General features: G+C 58.0%; 1 non-coding gene across 1 annotated transcript; it reads right to left on the bottom strand.

Annotated features, from left to right (window-relative positions):
- Positions 1–6,513: 6,513 nt before the first annotated feature.
- TRNAF-GAA (transfer RNA phenylalanine (anticodon GAA)) lies at positions 6,514–6,586 on the bottom strand. Its single transcript has one exon. It is a non-coding gene; the product is annotated as a tRNA-Phe (tRNA).
- Between the last annotated feature and the right edge of the window lie 951 nt (positions 6,587–7,537).

The raw sequence follows: 7,537 nt of genomic DNA, 5'->3' as shown, positions 1-7,537 counted from the left end.
ACCTGTTAATTGATAGTCTCTCACTCCCCTAGGTTGATAAAGGCAAGGGGTATGGCTACATTTGGAATTTCAAAGCGCTGCCGCGGCAGCGCTTTGAAGTGTGAGTGTAGTCAGAGCGGCAGCGCTGGGAGAGAGCTCTCCCAGCGCTGCATGTAAACCACATCCCTTACGGATGTAGCGTGCAGCGCTGGGAGCCGCGCTCTCAGCGCTGCTGCCCTGATTACACTGACGCTTTACAACGCTGTATCTTGCAGCGCTCAGGGGGGTGTTTTTTCACACCTCAGTTGCAGCGCTGTAAAGTGTGAGTGTAGCCAAGGCCAAGGAGTGACCCCAAAACATTCTCAATGGGATTAAGAGCCGGTATCAACAAGTGTTGTACTTGGTGGGTTGGATTCTTCTTAAGGCTTCCAGGCACCATTTGACCCTTTTGTTCTTCTCTGTGTAATAACAGAGCTGACTGAGGGTATGTCTACATCTATAATTTTGCAGCGCTGGTTGTTACAGCTGTATTGGTACAGCTGTATAGGGCCAGCACTGCAGAGTGGCCACACTTACAGCAACCAGCGCTGCAAGTGGTGTTAGATGTGGCCACACTGCAGCGCTGTTGGGCGGCTTGCAGGGGTGTTCGGGGAATGCGAGAGCAAACCGCGGGGAAGCAGGTCTCCTTCCCCGCGGTGTGCTCTCGCGTTCCCCGAACCCCCCTGCAAGCAGGTCTCCTTCCCCGCGGTTTGCTCCGGTGTTCCCCGAACCTCCCCGCAAGCAGGTCTCCTTCCCCGTGGTTTGCTCTCACGTTCCCCGAACCCCCCCGCAAGCAGGTCTCCTTCCCCGCGATTTGCTCTCGCGTTCCCCGAACCCCCCTGCAAACCGCAGGGAAGGAGACCTGCTTGCGGGGGGGTTTGGGGAACGCGAGAGCACACCGCGGGGAAGGAGACCTGCTTGCGGGGGGGTTCGGGGAACGCGAGAGCAAACCACGGGGAAGGAGACCTGCTTGCGGGGGGGTTCGGGGAACGCGAGAGCAAACCGCGGGGAAGGAGACCTGCTTGATTACCAGAGAGGCTTCCTCAGGTATGCTGGGATACCTGCTTATTCCAAGGAGGTCAAGAAAAACGCTGGTGAGTGTCTACATCTGATGACCAGCGCTGGATCACCAGCGCTGGATCCTCTACACCCGAGGTTCGACGGGGTGTAGGGCCAGCGCTGCAAACAGGGAGTTGCAGCGCTGGTAATGCCCTGCAGATGTGTACACCTCCTAAGTTGCAGCGCTGTAACCCCCTCACCAGCGCTGCAACTTTGTGGTGTAGACAAGGCTACGACTCACTGTGCAGTCTTACTGCAGACCAACAGATCTGAAATCACTGATAACCAGGTCTAAGCATTAGTCCTGCTTTGGGACAGTGTCTCTCATGCAAGAAACTGCCCAGTCTGCGCTAGCAGTGAGGCTCCCTCACTAACAGCTGAAAGCAGGAAGAGCTGTGTGAAGTGCAGGGCCCCAGGAGTGTCTGAACAGGGGCGAACAACACCCCAGGACTTTTAAAAATGGGAGGTCTCTGCCTTGCCACTTTGTAATGACCGTAAGGGTGAGTGAGGGTGGGGAGGGGGCCGAGAGCAGCGAGCAGGAGGAGGGGTCTTGGGGGAAGAGGCAGCGTAGGAGTGGAGGTGAGCTGGGGCACGGGGCTGGGGAGTGCAGGGAGAGGGCTGCCCGCAGCAAGTAACGGGGGTGGGGGCATGCAGGGGAACTGCTCCCTGTCCCAGCTCACCTCTGCTCCGTCTTCTCCCCTGAGCACGCTGCCCCCGCTGTAATTCTCCTCCCCTCTCAGGCTTGCCACACTAAACAGCTGATTAGCACCGCAAGTCTGGGAGGCAGGAGAAGTGGAGCGGTGCCAGCATGCTCAGAGGAGAAGGGAAAGGGGAGGTGAGCTGGGGTGGGGAGCTGCTTCAGAGGGGGCTGCCTGGCTCTTTGCCATGGCCCCTGCCCCTGCTCCGCCCCAGCCCTGCACCCCTCGCCCCTGCACTCACTGCATGGTCCACTCCTCTGGCTCCCAGCCATGCTGCCAGCGAGTGCTGTGGGGCGGTTCCCCCCTCCCCGCAAACTTGGGAGTCAGGGGAGCAGAGCAGGCTGAGGCCCCAGGCCTGCATGGGGGGAAGCAGAGTGGGGCTGGTCCCAGGCCTCTGTGGGGGACAGGGGGCTGGCTACTTCCTGCAGGAAGTGGAGTGACCCGGCCCCAGCCTGCTATTGCACAATCCCCAGCCACGCTGCACAGCGTGCCCCAAGAGGGAGTGGGGGGCCAAGCAGATGATCCAGCGCGAGGGGGTCATTCTCATTGGTAGCTGTCTCGTGGCAGTGAGTTCAACAGGCCTTGGCACATGCTGTGTGGGGCAGGAGGTCCTTGTATTTGGAGCAGTGGGAGGGAACTGCGTGCAGTTGTGTCTCTGAGCACAACTGTGAATGTTATGTGTGTGTGTGGGGGGGTTATTGTGAGTGTGGCTGGGAGTGTGATTGTTTCTCTCTTTCAGGGTTGGACTAACATGTCCCTCTGGGTGTGTTGTGTGTGAGTGTTCTTGGGATTGTGTGAGTCCCTTTGTGTGTGTGTGTCAGTCACTTGCTGCAGAATACAAAAATCCTGCAAAGCCATTTCCTACTGGTTAGCGCAGCAACACACTGATACAGTGTCACAGACACACACACACAGAGCAGGGCTCAGCAGAGGGCAGCAAGGACACACATGTCTCCCCTGGGCCACCTTGGACAATTGTCCATCACTACTCGGCACAGTGCTGGTGCCCCCACACGGGGGTGGGCAGTGACCGGGGAGAGAGGGCAGATGTGCTGGATCTTTAAAAGCAGCAAAGAGTCCTGTGGCACCTTATAGACCAACAGACGTATTGGAGCATGAGCTTTCGTGTGTGAATTGCCACTTCGTCAGCTAGATTCAGAAGGAAGCACTTTGGGAAAATCAGTCAAGGCCCTTAGCAGAGCTGGGACACAGACCCAGTGACCCTTGCACCACCCTGGGAGGGCAGTGGGGTTTAGTGGTCAGAGCAGGAAGGGGCTGGACACCAGGACCCCTGGGTTCTATCCTTGGCTCTGGAAGTGGAGGGGGTCTAGAGCAGGGGGACTGGAATCCAGGACTCCTGGGTTCCATAGGGGAGACTGTTTTTCCCTGTGCTTCCCTCCCTAGAGATCCCAGCCCAGACCCCTAGTGGAGACTGAGCAGGAGTGGGGGGAGTTGTTCTCCCACTCTGGAGTTATGATTCAAACTCCTCCCCCAAGGACTGTGACATCACAGAATCTGCCACCTCACCCCACCCCACAACACAAAGAAAACTAGTGGGGTTAGGAGGATTCTAGCTGCAGACACCCCTTGTCATTGCAAAAAAAACCCCAAACCTACTTGCACACACACAAAACACCCTCTCAGGCTATACACCCCCTGCTAGGACAGGACCTCTTGCTCCCACCCCTTTTCTTATCACCACAAGCTGCTCCCAGGCAAGCACCACACCCCATTCACACACTTTTTGTCACTACGTAGCTCAGTGGCAATCACTGCCCCAAAGTGACTTCGGTGCAGGCACTCCCCGCACGAACTCCCCACACTGGATTCTGTCCACACACAGAGAATTCTCTCTGCCCGGCTCCTTCGGTTCATCTCACTGCTCCCCATACTGCCGCCAGACACCGCTCATCTGCATAACCCCGCCCACGGACACGTGACACCTTCTGTCCTGCTAGTTTCAAGTGAGTGAGTTGCCCTTGGGGAGTGAGCAGGTCACAGCACATCACAGCCCCAACGCACGTCACAGCCCCAGCCAGGGTCGGCTCCAGGCACCAGCTCAGCAAGCAGGTGCTTGGGGCGGCCAAGGGAAAGGAGCAGCACATCGGGCTCTTCGGCAGCAATTCGGCAGTGGGTCCCTCGGTCCCTCTCGGAGGGAAGGACCTGCCACCGAATTGCCGCCGAAGAAAAAGGCAGCGCAGTGGAACAGCCGCCGATTGCGATCGTGGGTTGTTGTTTTTTCCTCACCGCTTGGGGCAGCAAAAACCCAGCCCTGGCCCCAGCACATCACAGCCCCAGCACACGTCATAGCACGTCACAGCCTGGGGCAGGGAGATATTGGGGGAGGGGATGAGGGTAGAATGGGGGAGGGAGAGACTCAGCCTCATAGACCCATAGGAGCAGGAGATATTGGGGGAGGGGATGAGGGGAGGGAGAGACCCAGCCCCATAGACCCATAGGGGCAGGAGATATTGGGGTCAGGAGGAGAGGAGAGGGGGGTGGCAGAGACCCAGCCTGTGGTGCAGAGAAAACGGGGTGGGGTGGAGGGAGGTGGGGAACAGAAGAGACGTGTGGAGTGGTGAGATGTTGGTCCAGGGAAACTGAGTCACTCCCAGGACATGCTGTGCAGGGGGAATCACAGGGGCAGGGAGAGAGAACCAGCCCCACAGAGCCCAAGAGGGATATTGGAGGCAGGGGAGGGGATGGAGGGATGAGAGACCCAGGGCCACAGAACTCCCCTGGCTCCCAAGTTTGGGGGGAGGGGGGAACCGCCCCACAGCACTCACTGGCTGCATGGCTGGGAACCAGAGGAGTGGACCAGGCTGGGGCTGGGTCACTCCACTTACCATGCAGTAAGTGCAGGGGCAGGAGGGCGGGACCGGGGCAGAGCAGGGGCAGGGCCATGGGGAAGAGCCAGGCACCGCCGTTGCAGCAGCTCCCCACCCCAGCTCCCCACTGCTCCACCTTCTCCCCTGAGCACGCCGGCGCTGCCCCACTTCTCCTGCCTCCCAGGCTTGCAGTGCTAATCAGCTGTTTAGTGCAGCCAGCCTGGGAGGGGAGGAGAATTAGAGTAGGGGTGGCGTGCTCAGGGGAGAAGATGGAGCAGGGTTGAGCTGGGACAGGGAGCGGTTCACCTGCACACACATCCCCCGATAACTTGCTGCAGGCAGCTCTGCCCCCGCACCTCCCCCCAGCCCCCTGCCCCAGCTCACCTCCACTCTATTTCCTCCTCTGAGTGTGCTTTTTGGTGCCCCCAACCACTTGGCACCCTAGGCGGCCGACTAGATCGCCTAGTGGTTGCACCGGTCCTGGACACTGCCTATCAACAGGATTCCTCCTCCTCCTCCTCCTCAGTGAGATTAAATCTCCACACCTAGACAGCCGGTCCATCCGCTGCACCATAATCCCCCATGCCTGAGACCCCCTGCCAAAGCCCTGCACCCGGCTCCAGAGAATTAAGTTTCACATCTCACTGGGAACTCAACTTCTTGTGCTGAGAGAGACTCGGCCCCTCTCAGTAGCTGACCTGAGAAACACAGTGTCTGCAAAAGAGTCATGTTGCACCTTATAGATTAACAGACATATTGGAGCATGAGCTTCGGTGGGTGAATCCCCACTTTGTCAGTTGTATCAGTGTTTGTCTTTTCCAAAGAAGTGCCTGGACATCCTTTTCTTGTGTGACCACGTGGCCTAATGGATAAGGCATCTGACTTTAGATCAGGGGATTGAGGGTTCGAGTCCCTTCGTGGTTGTGCTTGTCCAGTTTTACCTTTGGGCTAAAAGTCCTGCTTCCTTCAGGGCTGGAACCTCTTCTTGGCTGCTCAGGCCGGTGCTCTGGCTTCAGCTAGAGCCCTGGGAAGGAGTTGGGGGTTGGGTGTCACAAAGGCTAGGGCAGGAGCCCCAGGTGCTTCTGGTCTAGCCTTTGCCATTCCTGACTTGCCAAAGAAAATGGGCGGCTGCCCGGGCTAGTGTGTAGAGCAGTTTCCCTCTTCCAAATGTGCGCCAGTCCCTGTGTTTGAGGGGGTTTGCTACATACCACCTTCGGAGCCTGGGTGTTTCTCTGCTTCTCCGCAGCTGGGAAAAAGCCTCTTGGGGAAAAATCTCCTGCCCCACTGCAAAAGTGAGCACCTTGAGTGGGACCAGTCAGAGGCCCCACCATGGGGGCTGGCCCTGCTTTCCTACCATCTTGTGATGTTGGCCACAGAGCATCAGCAGCCGCCCCGCATGCATGCTGGTGACCTTCAGTGGGTGTTTGGCATGGCAGGGAGCAGGCTGGCTGAGTGTTTTTATGCCTGTCTGAAGGCCACACCTAGGCATGGTCCTGCCCTCCTCTAGCCCTGACCTCAGTTGCTCTGTGGCTTTTAAGCTTCCCTTGGAGCTGTCAGCACCAGCTGCCTCTGCTCTAGGTGCCCAGAGGAGGAGAGGTGTGTTGGGTCACTTTTACAGATGCCCCTTCCCTGGTACTGCCATTGCTCAGCTGCACAGAGGAGCTTCCATCCCCAATCCCTGCCTAGCAGCCCTCTGGCACCATTCCTGAGGGCTGCCCTGCCTCACTTTCTTCCTACCATGTCAGGAAAGACAGTTCTCATTATTAAAGGGCAGGTGGGCCAACTAGGGGCAGAAGCCCATTCCATGTTTTCCTACTGCAAAGCCCAAGATCAGTAACTTATCTTGAATGCAAGCACTGCTGTGCTCCCAGAAAACAAGCCACCCCTGCACAAAGAAGAATGAAAGGGCCTGCCAAAGCCTGGGATTGAACCAGGGACCTTTAGATCTTCAGTCTAATGCTCTCACAACTGAGCTACTTTGGCAACTGCAGGACAGCATTTTGGCCTGTTGCTTCTCTGTCTGGGATGTTTTTGTCAGCAGCTGCACACAAAAAGGAAAGGAAAACAAACGGCTGCTTCATACCCACACCGGAGGAACCCGGCACCGTTAGCTGTGGTGAGTAATAAGTGGCTGTTCGCTGACAGGGCCTGTCCCTGAGCAGCTGGAACAGCAGCTGCCGCCTCCCCTTCAGCTCCAGGCTGTGGGAAATGCTCATTGCCTGGCTCCATGGGCGGATGCTGCTCCATGCTCTGGAGAGCATCTGTATTGCTCTGTCAACCCCTCGTCTTCACTGAGCCAGTCTGGTAAGTGCCCCCTGCGGCCTGGCAGCTGAAAGTCTGTGCAGACATCAACCCTCTGGCCAGCCCCAGAGCCAGCAACAGCGCCAGCCCTCCCCCCCCACAGCACCACAGGGGCACTCAATACACTTCCTGTGGGGAAATGGCTCCTTGGCGTCCTGCTGCTAGAGTGAGAGCCAGGAGAGAGCAGTGTCTGGCTCACCTTGGGGGAGAGAAGGGACCTGATGGGTGCGGCTCTCCCTCAGCCTCCCCCGCAATGCTGGTCAGTTGTATTGTCACTGTCATAGTCAGCGTTTTCCTTCAGGACCGGCCCTAGAGGGGTCTGGGATCAAGGACAAATCCCCCCTTTTGTCCCCAGGCCCCGCCACCACCCCTTCCCCCAAGTCCCCACCCCTGTCCCATCTCTTCCCATCCTGCAACTTCCTACCCCATTCCTCAACCACCCCCACCTCTTCCCGTCCCTGCTCCTCCCCCTCCACCCAGTGCCTCCTGAACCCCACTGAACAGCTGATCACTGGCAAGTGGGAGTAGCTGAAAGGGAAGAGGAGGAGCTTGTCAGCAAGGCCTGTAGTGTGTATGGGGGGGAGGTGGCTGTCAGTGGGCGCCGAGCACCTATTTTTTATCTGTTGGTTCTGC

Source organism: Gopherus flavomarginatus, chromosome 25 (assembly GCF_025201925.1).
Source record: "Gopherus flavomarginatus isolate rGopFla2 chromosome 25, rGopFla2.mat.asm, whole genome shotgun sequence".
Lineage (NCBI taxonomy): Eukaryota > Metazoa > Chordata > Testudines > Testudinidae > Gopherus > Gopherus flavomarginatus.
This window is presented reverse-complemented; position numbering and strand designations above follow the sequence as displayed.